We start from the raw sequence: 14,328 nt of genomic DNA on the forward strand, positions 1-14,328 counted from the left end.
TGTATAGGATGAGCCCTTGGGGGCTCGATACAGAACAGTGCTCCCACGCGTGTGTGTGAATGGAAGGAAGGGTCAGTGCTGGGGAGGGCCCAGGCTCAGACTGTCCCCAAATGGCTGCAGGGAGAGGAGCTCCCATGCCACCACCTGCTGCAGCCTGATGGGACCAGAGGCCAAGCCCCAGACGAGGAGACATCACGGCCTCAGCTCTCACCCTACGGAGACCGCTCGTGTCCTCCCGAGAAAAACCTATCTCACACAGCGCAGGCAGACAACAAGCGTGCGACAGAAAGGACGTCCAGTGGGCCTGGGAGGCTGCTAAAGTAATCTTACTGGCAGAAACCACTCACACCACCTGTTTGGGAAATGCTACAGGTGGATTTTACTTTCAGGCCGGTGCACACATTCTTTCTCTAAGAATCATGCACATGTTCTCCCCTCCTACAGGCCTGACAGCATGCGCTGAGAATGCACTGATATCCTCACATGCCTTCCCGCTTGCCTTCCACAGACCTCCACGCCTTCTCCTACATGTTCCCAAGCCATGGAGCTCCCACAGCAAGAGGACATGTGAGTTCTCACTCGCTCTCACACTCAGACACACACACGAGGGCACAGGCCGCTCTGACGTGCCCAAGGGCTTTGTGATCAAAGGCACACAGAACTGCCATTACCCCAGCACCCCTCAGCTCTGCACCTGGCAGGAAGGCCTTAGTCAGCATCCAAAGGCGTGCTGCCTGCCGGACCGCATCAGCAGCAAGGGAGGCAGCCTGGCGTCAGCAGGTGAGACAGGGTCAGGTGATGGGTTTGCACAGGTTCATTTCAGGATATCTTAGTATGATCACTGTCGGTACTTCTACCTCTATTATGCAGAGCAAAAATATACATTCGCTTTGTTCTCCAAACCAATTCTAATACCCTCCCCAGATAACTGTTGCTCACAGTTTGACATCTTTGTTGCCAGGTGTCTGAGGATTTACACACACACACACACACACACCAGTATAGGCACATTAGCATCTAAGGTAGTAAATAATCAAATGTAGCCTACACTGCTATGTTCACATTGTGTTTTAAAAATATATACAATGATGTGTTACCTCCGCCTTTTTCACTGACTATTACTTGGGCATCTTTATATTTCTGTCTACAGAGATTCTGCACTTTTTAAAAGACCACGTAGGATCACAGTGCATGAATACACCATGATTTATTTACCCAGTCTCCCTCCTGATATGTATTTATTTTTTCCTTTCTTTTTTTTTTATTTTGCTATTACAAAATGAAATGTTGCAATGAATTACTATATGCATACATATTTCCTCATTTTTGTCCATTGATGTGTAACAAGTTCCCAAAAATGAAATTGTTGAGTCAAAGCAAATGTGCATTTTAAATTTCATAAGACACTGTCCGGCAGCCCTGCCAGCTCCCACCTGTGTGAGCGGCTCTTGCCCCCACACCTTGGTGCACAGCAGATCTCTAAAGCTGTGCTCACTTCAGAGAGCATGCTCACACGAGCTCTTGGATCATTTGCATTTTTAACTGCTTGTCATGTCCTTGACTATGCTTTCTACTGGACTGTGTTTATTTTTCTCATTGATTTGAAAGAACTCATTGCATATTAAAGTTATTGGCCCTTTACCACAGCACTGAAAATAAATGTGTCTTACAGGATTTTTCCCACTTATCTATATATATGTTTCACTCATAGAGGTACTTGCTTAAAATTCTAGGAAGATTAATTTCACTGATCTTTTTCTATTGTGGTTTCATATTTTCTGTCATATTGAGAATGGACATCCTCCAGCCACAATGATTTAAAAACTCACCTGTTTTCGTTTAGTACTCTTAGGTTGCTGTTATATTTTTATTCTTTGTTATTTTTATTATTTGTGGGATGTACTTTGTATAAAGAGCAAAGCTTTACTTTTTCAAGTTGTTAGCCAGCTTTCCCAGGACTCCTACTGACTGTCTCGTGCCCCCTTCCCTGACTGGTGGGCAATGGCAGACCAGGAACTGAGCTGGACCAATGGAATGGAACAATGGCAGACCATGTCACCTCCATGTGCAACTGGCTCTGTTGCTCCTCCCTCCACTGCTCATTTGCCTTAAGGGCCCGTGGGGTTTGTCAATGCTTTGCACCCTCATTCTTCATCCTGTCTCTAGGCCTTCTCATAAGTTTCTTTTTTTTACACTTTGTCGATTGAAGGTGGAAGAAAAATTATATCTTAAGCATTTTAGCTTGCTTGGTTTTGTCTGGTGCTTATGTGCACAAGGCTCTGTAGCTGTCCCTGCACAAGGCTCACCTTGGCTGGCTTAGATGTCCCTCTGCCAGAGGCCTGGAGTGCCCCTCAAGCTCCTGCTGGAATCACAGCAAGGCCGCTGCAAGGAGGCGCCAGGATCCACTTAACTACACTATGGGCTGTGTCACCCCGTCCCCCAAATCCATATGTTGAAGTCTTAGCCCCCAGGACCTCAGAATGGGACTGTATTTGGAGGTGATTAAAATGAGGTCATCAAGGTAGATCCTAATCCAATCAGAATGGTGTCCTTATAAGAAGCGATTAGGACACAGACACTCCCAGAGGGATGCCCATGTGAGGACCCAGGGAGAGGACCGCATCTACATGCCAGAGAGTGAGGCCTCAGAGGAGCCCAATCCTGCCAACACTGTGCTCTCGGACTCCCAGCCTCCAGAACTATGGGAAAACAAATGTCTGCTGTTTAAGCCACCCATGCTGGAATGCTTTGCTCCGGCCACCCTAGCAAATGAATACACCATCACGTGATTAATGGACATTGATGCTGTTTCCAGAGTTTTCTCAGAAGAGGAGAACTAGGAGGAATAAGTTACAAATCTGTTTTTGCAGATGTTGGTGGTTTCATTGGGGAATCACACGTGACTTCATCTGCACCCCCTCCCCATCCACACCCTCCGCCAATCCACGTCTTCCCCCCATCTGCACCCCCTGCCCATCGCATCCTCTCCCTGCCTGCACCCTCTCCCTGTCTGTACCTCCCCATCCTCACCATCTCCCCATCCGCACCCTCCCCATCCTCACCCTCTCTCCATAGTTGTCAAGCTGCCCTTCTTTGACTGACTCACTGAAATCCCACCTGCATCATGACAGTTTCCACAATGTAATGGAACTGAGCTGGAAGTTTTCCTTCTCCCGCTCTCTATCCTATCCCTTCAGGACACCCATCCTTCCCCTGCCAGCCCTCCCACAGTAATGCCCACAGGAAGCAGCAGCTCTTCCCACGGGTACAGCCAGGGATAGGAAAGCCTGAGGTATAAATCAGCCCCCACATTACTTGCTCAATTTGGATGGTAAATTTGGAAGAAGGCTTAATCTGCATTGAGAGGAGGCATAGACAGAACATCAGATGTTCTCATATTAACCTCATTCATTCAGGATTTGGGGCCCAACTTCTATCAAATTAGCTTAAATTCTCAACACAAAGCTATAAAGATAATAACCCGTTTTCTATAAGTACTGTAAGAGTGAAATCAACAAGTCACACTGAGCTCACCCCTCAGCCCCTGCCTCCTCGGGCTTCCCCGTGTCCACTGAGAGGACTTTAAATCTTGCCATCACTGGGCACAAGGGCAAATGCCTTCATAGTACTTATCAGAATGGTGGATAAGAATCCTAGCTCTGGATTAGAAGCACACAGGTTTGAGACTTCGAACCCCAGCATGTCACAGGTTTGGGCAAGTCACTTCACCTTCCTGAGCCTCACTGCTTCTCAGCAAGTTGATTAGGTAGTCCCTGAGATCCCTCCTCCTTAAACATCTTATGCACCCTTAAACATGCTTTTGAGAAATGTGGCTCTGGGTCTGGTGCTTTCCTAATAATCAGACAGACTTTTAACCATGCAGCCCTGTCGTTCAGCATGCTTCCTGCCTGACCGCCCAGGCAGTGGGCACGGCTCCCAGGGCAACAGCCAAGACCAGAGAAGCCCCATGCTTGTGTCCACCCCACCTAGCGAGCTCCTCTCCTTTCTTCTCCCTGTCACTTCCTTCAAGCAGCTAGGACCATCAGTTGATTGGTGTTGCTAAAAAAAAAAAAAAGGAAGTGGTGGACTTCCGCTTCAAGCTTATGCAGCAACTATAAATGCAGAGAAAGGAAAGAAACAGAATCAGAAGCAGTAACAGAATATGAATCCATAGCCATGCTGGGAGCAAAGGCGACATGCCACCAGAGCACCATCGCTGAATGACACAGAGCAGGACGGGCTCACACTGCAGAGGGAAACGACAACGGAGGGTGGGCAGCCGGGGGCAGCTGTGAGGTGGGACAAGTTCCCAGGCTGTGATGCTTCATAAATGGAGGGACCTGGTGGGCTGGGTGGGGGAAGCAGCCAGGCCCTCCCCAGGACCTCAGTTGCTGGCACCCTTCAGAGCAGCACAAGTCCATCTGCAGGAAAGACATGCGCTTGGAGAGGCAGGGCAGGGCCGAGTCAGCAAGGAGCAGGGGGCCCTACGGCCCACATGCTGGCTGCTGGTCACCTGCCCTGGGTTTATATCGCCCTCCTCCCATCTCACTGGGTACAGGCTACAGGAGGGCCACACAACAAAGGCAGCCTGGAAAGACTAGCTTCTAGAGCACCTCAAAAAAAACAAAGAAAGAAAAGGGCCCACACACACCTTAGGAATACCACGCATGTCAGGCAGGCTGACCCAGGGAAGGCCAATGGGCATGCGGTGCTGGGGCGAAGGAGGCAGGGGTCCTGGAGGAGGAAGGGTAGGTTTGCCCTGCGCTGGGGATGGGCACAAGTTACTGTGTCACTAACAGTGTAAGACAGAACCACATTCCTTGGCAATTTAACCACTTGCTGAGTGAGACGCAGTACAGACTCAGTAACGGGACGGGATGGACAGGGCTGAGACCTCTCTCCAGGTAATGAGTCACCTGATGGCTTCGGGAAACACAGCACAGCCGGCAGAAGAGAGGGAAGACAGAGAGGAAGCGTGCAGCCCCCATAGCTTTGTTTATAACAACAGAAATCGGGGGAAAAACCCACATGTTTTTCAATAAAGGATCATGTTTTCACCCTGTGGAATAAAACATACAGACCACTGATAGGAGAGCTGCCCCATCCTGGCATTCTGTTACCTACAAAGGAAAGTTGCAGAATGATATTGGTATTGAGATCACGTGCACACACACACACACACACACACACTCACTCACTCACTCACTCACTCACTCACTCACTCACTCACTCACTCCAACCTGGCATTCTGTTACCTACAAAGGAAAGTTGCAGAATGATATTGGTATTGAGATCACGCGCACACACACACACACACACACACACACTCACTCACTCACTCACTCACTCACTCACTCACTCACTCACTCCAACCTGGCATTCTGTTACCTACAAAGGAAAGTTGCAGAATGATATTGGTATTGAGATCACACACACACACACACACACACACACACACACACACACACTCCAACCTGGCAGGCACACACACACACTCCAACCTGGCATTCTGTTACTTACAAAGGAAAGTTGCAGAATGATATTGGTATTGAGATCACACACACACACACACACACACACACACACACCCTCCAACATGGTATCTTCCAAAGATACGTGTACACATGCACTCATTAATACCCAGGATGAAGGGCTGGAAGCAGACACACAAAGTTGCCCTCCAGCCGTGGGGTGCGCCAGGGCAGGGAGGGTGTGAAGGAGGGTGTCAGGCTGTCCAGCTTCCTGCATCTGAGTTCTTCACTAATACATATGGGCTTGTGTGTCAGTTATGCAATTTAATACTTCCCAAAAAGAAAATGAGAAAAAATTCTCCCATTTTGGAGGCCAGAGACACTAACTTTAGAAATGGCACTAATTCATCTGCGATCAGTTTGGGAGTGCTATTATTAGCTTCCATCCACGGCTGCAGGAGCAGATTCCCCCCTGGGGAAGGCTGTGACAATTGAGCCCCTTCTAACCACAGGCCAGGTAAAGGGGCACTTTGTAAAGGGGCAACAGGAGTCACCCAGCATTTCCCAAAGTGGACCTCAGGAACCCCAGTCTCCAAGGTGCTCCAAGAAACAACGCACCCCGGGGCCAGACAGATGTGTGCACGTGCCAACACATGCCACCTCCATGCACAGAATCACCTGCACAGAGAGGGCCTGCCACAGATCCCACCGACTCAACTTTATTCCATCTAGCATTTCACTCACTTGAACAAGGAAAGCTTTCTGGGGATGATAGCATGTAAAATCACACAGCACCACTTCAGGAATCAAGGGAAGCCATCTGATTAAAGCCCTGGGGACGTCCCATTCCCAGGAAAACCCATACTCCCACCAACATGATAATAAACCATCAGTGTCATCACACACACGGAGCTGACACTGACCCTGATTTAAAAGGTACCAACTGCTAAATTGGAGTTAAAAATAACCTTTCAGTAGACTTGATTCAGAATACGTCAATGGAAGAAATTATAAAAATTTTAAAGAAGATTATAAAAGTTCTACTACAAAAAAACTAATAATAATAAAGTATGTAAAAAAAAATAACCCATAGAAATAAGTCTGGGGAAAATGTTTTCAACAATTATGCCAATGGATTTACAATAGGTAAAATGTGTGTGGATTTGATGAGAGGTATGTTAAGATCCCAAAGGGGAAATAAAGGCCTGATGAGCAATTTGTAGAGCATCCACCAATTCCTTGAAACATGCTCCAGCAATCAACACGTGTATAACAAGACTGAAGAGAACCTATTCAGCCTGGAGCAAGAAGACGGAGAGTTCCAGAAAAAAGTGAGAAAAGGAACTGACAGATCACATGGTATATCTGACTCTGTGGGAAATCGAGCCAAGGGGCTTTTAGTGTCATGCGGAGAGATGGGGAGATGATCACACCAGGCCGAGGGCCGGCCGAGAAAACAGAGTGGGCGTTTACCCAGGAAAAGCAACACGGAACTGTGGTGTACACTCACTTCAGCAGTAACAGTCACAGGGGGCACCAAGTGGCTTCTTAACCCCAATTTACAGAATGATTTTCCGGAGGGATGGTAGGGTAGGGCTCGCTTCTTAGAGCAGGAAGTCAGCAGACACTGTCTAAAACTGATACCTCAAAGGGAAAAAGAAAAAAAGTAAACAAGGATATTATCAGGAATATATCCTATATAAGGAGAATTCTAGAAGAAATAACCCAAAGGATTAGACTGCTTTTGGGGAGCAGTACCAGAGGATGGGAAGGCACTGTTGTAAGTTAAAATTAAATAGAAAGAAAAATTAACTCTGGTCACACCAAAACACTTCTGTGACAATTCAGTAGAAATGAGTAGATTTAATAAATTATCAGACTGACCAGGACAGATCGAACATGCATCAATTAAGACAAACAGATGGAATGGAAAAGTAGGAGGTCACATTTGGACATGTTCGGATGCTCTTTGTAGCCATCAGGTGTATAAATAAACCACCATTCACAGTGTGGCTTTTTATAACCTAATGCTCGGCCCTCCGCCTCTTCCATGCTGCTCTACCCCCATGGACTGACTCCAGGCCTGGGCTCTGCTCACCCTGACACTATCCCAGCCTGCTCCCTGTTCCTCGGCTGCCTGCTCGTCCTCCTCTCATCAAGGCAGCACACAGAGCAAGTTGCTCTGGAAGCCTGCTACCCTGTGCTCCTGCCAGGGCTCCAAGAGCAGGAGAGGCTCTGCCTTCTCCAGTTTCAGGAGCCAGGACCCAAGGCTCAGAGCGAGGCACCCCTGGGACAGAGGATGCTGCCTACCACACACTGTCCAGTTGCAAGTTCCCAGTATGGCCTTCATAGAAAATCAAGGTTCACCCACATTCTAAATCCCCATCCCCATCATCAGCCCTTGGCAGCCTCCAAAGGTAAACACATGGTTTCCCAGACATAAAAGAATCCAGAGAGAGTCATTTATAATTTGTTAAACCTAGTGTAATATAAACTAAATGTTCTTCTTTTTATTGGTATCTTTGTACTTGGGTAAATGTGGCTATAGTTAGGATTCCAATTCAACCAATAGGGCAAAACTTACATAATTAATCCTTAAGGTAAAAAAAAAAAAACTCTTTTCAAATGATACAAACTAACCTTTTGCCAGACAAAATTATAAGCTAATAGAAAATTTCCCTGTTAATACAATGTCAAAATGAACGAATGAAATTTTCCTTTAAAATACAATCAGCCTAGTTTTTTTAACCTTCCCACAATTCTTCAGTAAAAACTAAAAGACTCTTTTTTCCAAGTGAAGAAGAACAAATTTGTTCAAATCCAAGGTACATGGTAAGACATGATTAAGTCAGGCAATTTAATTCCAATCTCTCTTTAAAACTCTGCCTTTTAATTTCAGTTGCTTTAAAAGAGAAAAAGTTCAGTGTGCAGACATTTAAAAAAATTCTCCCCAAAGGCCTAAATTCCTAATTTTTTCTCCACTCATTCACAGCTAGACCAATTCAGAAGTAGAAGAAAATGTTAAGACTTGCAAATGAGGGAGAAGAGGTGAGTTATAGGGTAACTGGGAAAAAAATCTATACAGTAAAAGTTGACAAAGCAAAAATTAGCTCAGATTGTACAAAGTGCCCTGCCATTCCCTAGACACAGGTAACAGAGATAGAGGCAGATGCAAAGTGAAAGGACATGGTGGTTACTGCAAGGACATACTACAGCTGTAAGAGGTGACAATACCCCTTCTCTGAGTAACTACTGAGTTCTTGCTCTAAAATCATAGACTGTCAGAAACTTCTGTTTAAAAGCATGTAAGGATGAAATATTCTATTCTCACTTGGAAGATCTATATTTTGATCATTATTGAAAATTCAGTCAAGTCTTGCTATTTCAGACTCCCTGAAAAGGGGGAACTGTCCATCTGATTACTGGAAAGTATGAGTTATTAGGAAACAGAAATGCAATTTGCTTTCAAAAGCAACAGCAGCTTGATGATTGAATCTAATGCCATTCTTTAGCCTTAAAACCAAAAGCTCTAAAGAACAAGTTCTTTGGTAAGTTTTAGGGAACCTCATTTAGTGAGAACACCTGCCTTAAACTGACACACAGGTATTTACAGTCTCTATTTATACCACTTAGGCTATTCACAGGGTTCATGCAGAAACATTAATAGGCAGATTTCAGGCTGCTGCCCAGACTCTACTGGAGTGGTACGTAACACGTGGTGTCAGCTTGTGTGTGTGCCTGTCTAAATTATGAGAAATGTCTTCATCAGTGCTGAAGTTATATTCTACATTTGAATTTTAAATTCGGAAAAATCTTGAACTCCAAAATATATCTTGGCACAGGGCTTTGATTGTGGTTATGCTATGTGCTATGTAAGTGATGTCCTGCTGAGAAGTCTTTGGTTTAAAAACAGGGAAATCAGACCTGTACTTAGAATATTAAATATGAGCCTAAAGAAAGCTAAGGTGGGTTATTTCTGAAATGCAAATCTAGCAATGAAAGGATCACTACTAGATTCACCCCTTATGAAAAGTAAAGACCTAAAGTATACACCTCATTTTTATCCTAGCTTAAAACATTTAAACATTCTAGTTTTAAGATTATTTTTAAAATCTTATATATCAAAACACTCCAAATACAAAGAATACAAATGAATTCCTATTTTGCTGCAAAATTTCTCAAAACGAATCAAAAGTATGATGTAGATAGAGCAAATGATTTGATAACATAATTTCAACTTACAAGATTTCTCACTTAACACACCTAAAACAAGTATTTAAACCTTTTATCTCAAATACAAACATATTCATGAGCTACCTGGACTTTGGGAGGAGCCACACATATCAATGAACTTAATTGCATTTAATTAAAATGTTGCCTGTGTAATACAGTGAATTTGCTTTTTAAAACAGAGAAATCAGATACTAGAATCATCCTGTCTCTTCCAGGAATTCTCTATCATCACATGATAATTATTATTTTCTTAACATGAAAATTCTGAGATGGGACAGCTCTAGCTCTTACCCACAGGTTGAAATGCTTGGACGGTTTAAAAAAAAGAACATCTCTAGTCAACAGTTTTACTTGGGTTCAATGGAATCTTCAAACTCTTTAAGATAATCTGCAACACTGTTACTACCAGTGTAAAAAGATTCAGACTTCACTGTCTTTCCAGTTGTTGAATATCCAAACAAGACAGAAATTGAATCTCCTTCAGTTATTTAGGTGGGTCTAAAGTTTTTGTTGCATATTGCCAAAAAACATATTTAACTCAAATTTACATTTTACTACACAAAACTTTCCTGCTCTCCAAGTCATTCCCTGGCTAATCAAGTTACTTTACCATGAAAATGTGTCGAGTAAGGCACAGACACAATAGATTTTAGTTCCGAAAGTTTTGTTATTATGCAACTGCTTTTTCTTTCTGCAGTACAAGAATTGTACAGATAAAACCTTTGCAGGCATATGAGTATTTCTACACTGAGTCACTTCGATAAACCCGGGAGAATTTTCCAGTGGCTCCCGTAAATGGCCCACGAACACGCGCTCTTGCGGAGCCGAGGCCCTGGCGCCCGCGGGTCGCGCCCGGGTCTCCCAAGGCTGACGCGCTCACTACGCTCGCTCGGCGGCACCGGGAGTCCCGGCCCGGCGCGGACCCGGCCGCCTCCGCCTCCAGAGGCACTAGGCGGAGGAGAAAAACTGGCACAGCCTGACTCGTTTTAGTAGAAAGACTGTCACAAGGTGCCCCTCCTTTTGCACAGGCCGCAGGCCCTGAGCGCCCCGCCGCGGGATGGCTGATCCCAGCCTCAGCCCGGGGCACGGCCGCGCAGGGCGCTTCGGGGCTCCGCGGCCGGGCGGAGGGCGCGCGCCGATTCCCCTACCTGTGCCGGGCGCGGCGAGGACGGGCCGCGGGCCGGAGCAGCGTCCGGGGCAGCTCGGGGCGCAACGCGGGGTCGCCCGTTGCTCGCTCCTGCCGTCGCCGGAGTGCTGCAGCCGCCCGACGCTCGGCGCTTCCTCATTTTGGGCAACTTCCTTAACGCGCCCGGGCAGGCTCCGCACTTCCTCCCGCCCGCCGCGCCCCCGGCGCGCGCCGCGTCCCCAGAGCTCCCGCTGGAGCTGCCCCTCAGCGCCCCAACGCCCCCGCAGCTCCCCAGCTCCCCCGGCGCCCCAGAGTTCCGGCGTCTCCAGAGCTCCCAGCTTCCGGGCAGGCAGGGGCGGCTGGAGTGGGGGAGGCAGTAGATTAAGGGGAGAGGGGCGCGGGAGCCCTCTGCCCTCTTCCCAGGGTGAGAAGACCCGAGCAAGGGGCCTTTCTATGCGAAGAAGAGGTGCTGCGGTCTGCGGGAACCTCTGGCCAGCCTCCAGCCGGCCGCCTGATCCTTCCCTGACGACACCCACTCAGGGGCGTGTCTGCTTCGCCGAGCAATTGCTTAGGAATACAATCTTGTTCACCATGCGGTGCATTCCCAGCCACCGACCCAAGACTCTTCTGCTGGCCGGTGATCAAGAGGCCTGTAGAATCCTGCAGGTGGCCTGCTGCCTTAGGAGAACAGACTTCACGGCACACCTTTGGGTGGCCCAGCCTGTGCAGCACCTCCATTATTACAAGGTTCTTGGCAGTGAGTTTAACTGCATCCTGATACCACAACCGGTTCTGAGGGTCTGGAGCTAAATAAATTAAATTTAATTCTTTTCTGTAGTCCTTAAAATGGTTTAAAAATGCCTACCTAGTTTCCTTCCCCCCTTTTTGGACAGTCTTCTTTAAAATTTTTCCATGAAACTGTTCCCATACCCTCATATTCTTCCCAACACTGGGTGGCAGTGCCTACTTTAAAAGGCTGTACCCTGAGGAGCCCAGATACAATAACTGAAATAAAACATATTGTCTGTTCAGTGATAGTTGCCATGGAGACCAAGAAGGTGGCAGGGGGTCTTGGCGCTCAGTTGGAGCCTCTCCAGCTTGCCCACTTGGACATTCTCCTCCCTCCAGTCATATTGGCCATTACATTATTTTAGCTTAAAAGAAGGATTTTTATTATGGTTATGCTGCTTAACCACTGGACTTAATTCCGCTTCAGGAAACCCAAACTCTCACTAAATGGAGGCTGCAGAATGTCTTTACAGGAAGTTTTCAGAGTTGGTGGTGGTGTTGCAAATGAGCACTGGGAAAGGCAAAGCCAAGTGTTGACTGAGACTACGTGTTTCCTTAGGCTGCTAACAGAGATGAGGTTCTAGACCCACCTCCATGCCACCCACTAACACTGCTGTCGGACTTCCTACCTTTGAATCATCTTAAAAAGTACTGACTTTTTTAAAAAACGTTAAAATCGTCACAAAAATGCGTAGAAAAAAAATCTTCCTAAAAGTCAACACATTTCTCCTAGCCTTCCTTTGCTCTCCCATGTGCCTTAGCCCTTTGCTGACTTGGTTGTATGTCTTTCACTCCGCTAAATCTCAGCTGTGACTGTATGTGGGGTCCTGGAGGCCCTTCTAGTGAATCCAGCACCTGATGGTCTCAGGGACGCCTGTTCCCTGCATATGCTGAATATATATATTTTAATTCCTTTAAAAATAATCAATACATTTGTTTTCTGATTTTGCTGTGTTAATTCCAACATCTGAAGTCTCTCCTTGTCTATTTATGTTGCGTATTTCCACAGGTTCTTGCTCATAGTGCCTGTCTTCCTTGTGTGATTGGTTACATTCAACTGTGTGAGCCACTCATTGCCCTGGAAAATTTGTGGGTATTAGCTGAGGTCTAGGAAGAAGGTACTTTCTTTCAGAATTTGCCTTTGCTTCTGTCAAAATCCTAGTGTGCAACTAGACTTTGGGCACATTGAGGTAAATTCTCAGCTTATGTTTTTTGGACCAAGTGGGTGATATGAGTTTGGGCTGGAAATTTGAGCACAGTTTTGGCCAACTTGTGCTTATGGATTCTTAAGGACTTTTTTTTTCTGTTTCTACTCTATGCTCCCTTCACTTTTATCTTGGAATCTGTGTGTCCTGTATCCCATGCCTTTCTTTGCTTTAGTTTACTACATCCTTTTGGTGAAACAACCTCTGTTTGTTTCCTGAGACATGGAAGTAAATATCATGAAGACCTTCCATATCCAAAAAGGTTCTACCCTCAAGTTTGATAGATGGTTTGGACTGTATGGAATTCTAGTTCAAAAATTACTTTTTTTCACAATTTTTAAGTCATTACTCTATCATCTTCTTGCTTCAAGTTGGTTTTTGGGAAATCCAAACCACTTTGGTTCTTTATCCTTTATCCTTTATCTTTCTGATTCTTTGTCCCTTTTAATATCATTTTTTAGTCCATTGTTTTCACCTTGTCCCTGCTTGGCAGCTTTCTCCAGACCTTTTTGCTCATCTTGCTCCTTACATCAGACCCTTTTCCTTTCCCCTTTCTGGTTACAATTTGAGGGCTTCATATTCCCTTTACACCTAATTTTCCATATCCTTCGAGCATGGGGGGAATGGGCTAAGATGGGGTTCTGCTAGCTGTGGTGAATAATAGAGTTGGCAGGGCTGGGGGAAGAGCTTTCCCACTCCTTCCTGGCACCTCTGAGCATCAGCTCAGTACCCCAACCAATGGAGGTCCAGGAGGCATCACACTTGGGCCAGATTGCTGACATTTCTCTCTTTCTCTCATCTCCAAAGCAGTCATTTTCACTATACCATAGTCAAAAGCTGGAAAAATTTAAAGTAGACAATGACTCCTTTTTTTTCTCTGAAGATTTGAGGGAGAACTTCTGGGCTTCTGTAGACTCACAAGACGTGGTGTTTGGAAGGTAGGAGTGTGCCCTCACTGTGATACTGTCAGACTTCTGTTTTTCCTGTGAGCTAGCACTTTCTGAATGTCTTCTCATTAAGTGGTTCTCTTTTCTTGTTTGGTTACTATTGGTAACTGCGACATTATTATTTTCTTTCCCCCTTCTCTTTTTTTCTTGGGGAGGGGTGGGAGGGGGTGAAGAGTTCTTTTTACTCTCCAAAGTAGGGTCTTGAGAATCTCCAAATGGTTCACCATATTTTATCCAGAATTAATGCTACACATTTCTTTACTATAGAATGTACATTGTGCATTTTAATACCTAGAATGCAAGGTCCTCACTTTCATATCTTTCAAATAGAAAATTTCACAAGCCATCTGTGATACATCTGTTAGCATGGTTTAGGTTGCATGTAAGTGAATATTTAACTCCCACATTTGAAATAGTAAGATTTTATTACTTCCAAAGTTAGGACATTCCAAAGTTAGGACATCAGCTGTACTTTCATACAAATCATTTTGAGATATGTGGGTAAAATTGTTATGTTTCCAGAATATCTCACCTGGCTTTAATATATCTACATATCA

General features: G+C 45.6%; 1 protein-coding gene across 5 annotated transcripts in view; it reads right to left on the minus strand.

Moving 5' to 3' along the window:
• The window catches only part of SYK (spleen associated tyrosine kinase), an 83,494-nt gene extending 72,167 nt beyond the window's left edge, over positions 1-11,327 (minus strand). For 2 of the 5 annotated variants that reach the window (XM_037004886.2, XM_037004883.2), the window contains exon 1: positions 10,853-11,326. The gene's annotated coding sequence lies outside the window, so the exon portion shown is untranslated. Of the gene's footprint in view, positions 1-6,981; positions 7,116-10,852 lie in introns of all 5 variants that reach the window. The other 3 variants (XM_073228856.1, XM_037004887.2, XM_037004884.2) reach the window with 2 other exon arrangements.
• Between the last annotated feature and the right edge of the window lie 3,001 nt (positions 11,328-14,328).

Source organism: Manis javanica, chromosome 2 (assembly GCF_040802235.1).
Source record: "Manis javanica isolate MJ-LG chromosome 2, MJ_LKY, whole genome shotgun sequence".
NCBI classification, from domain to species: domain Eukaryota; kingdom Metazoa; phylum Chordata; class Mammalia; order Pholidota; family Manidae; genus Manis; species Manis javanica.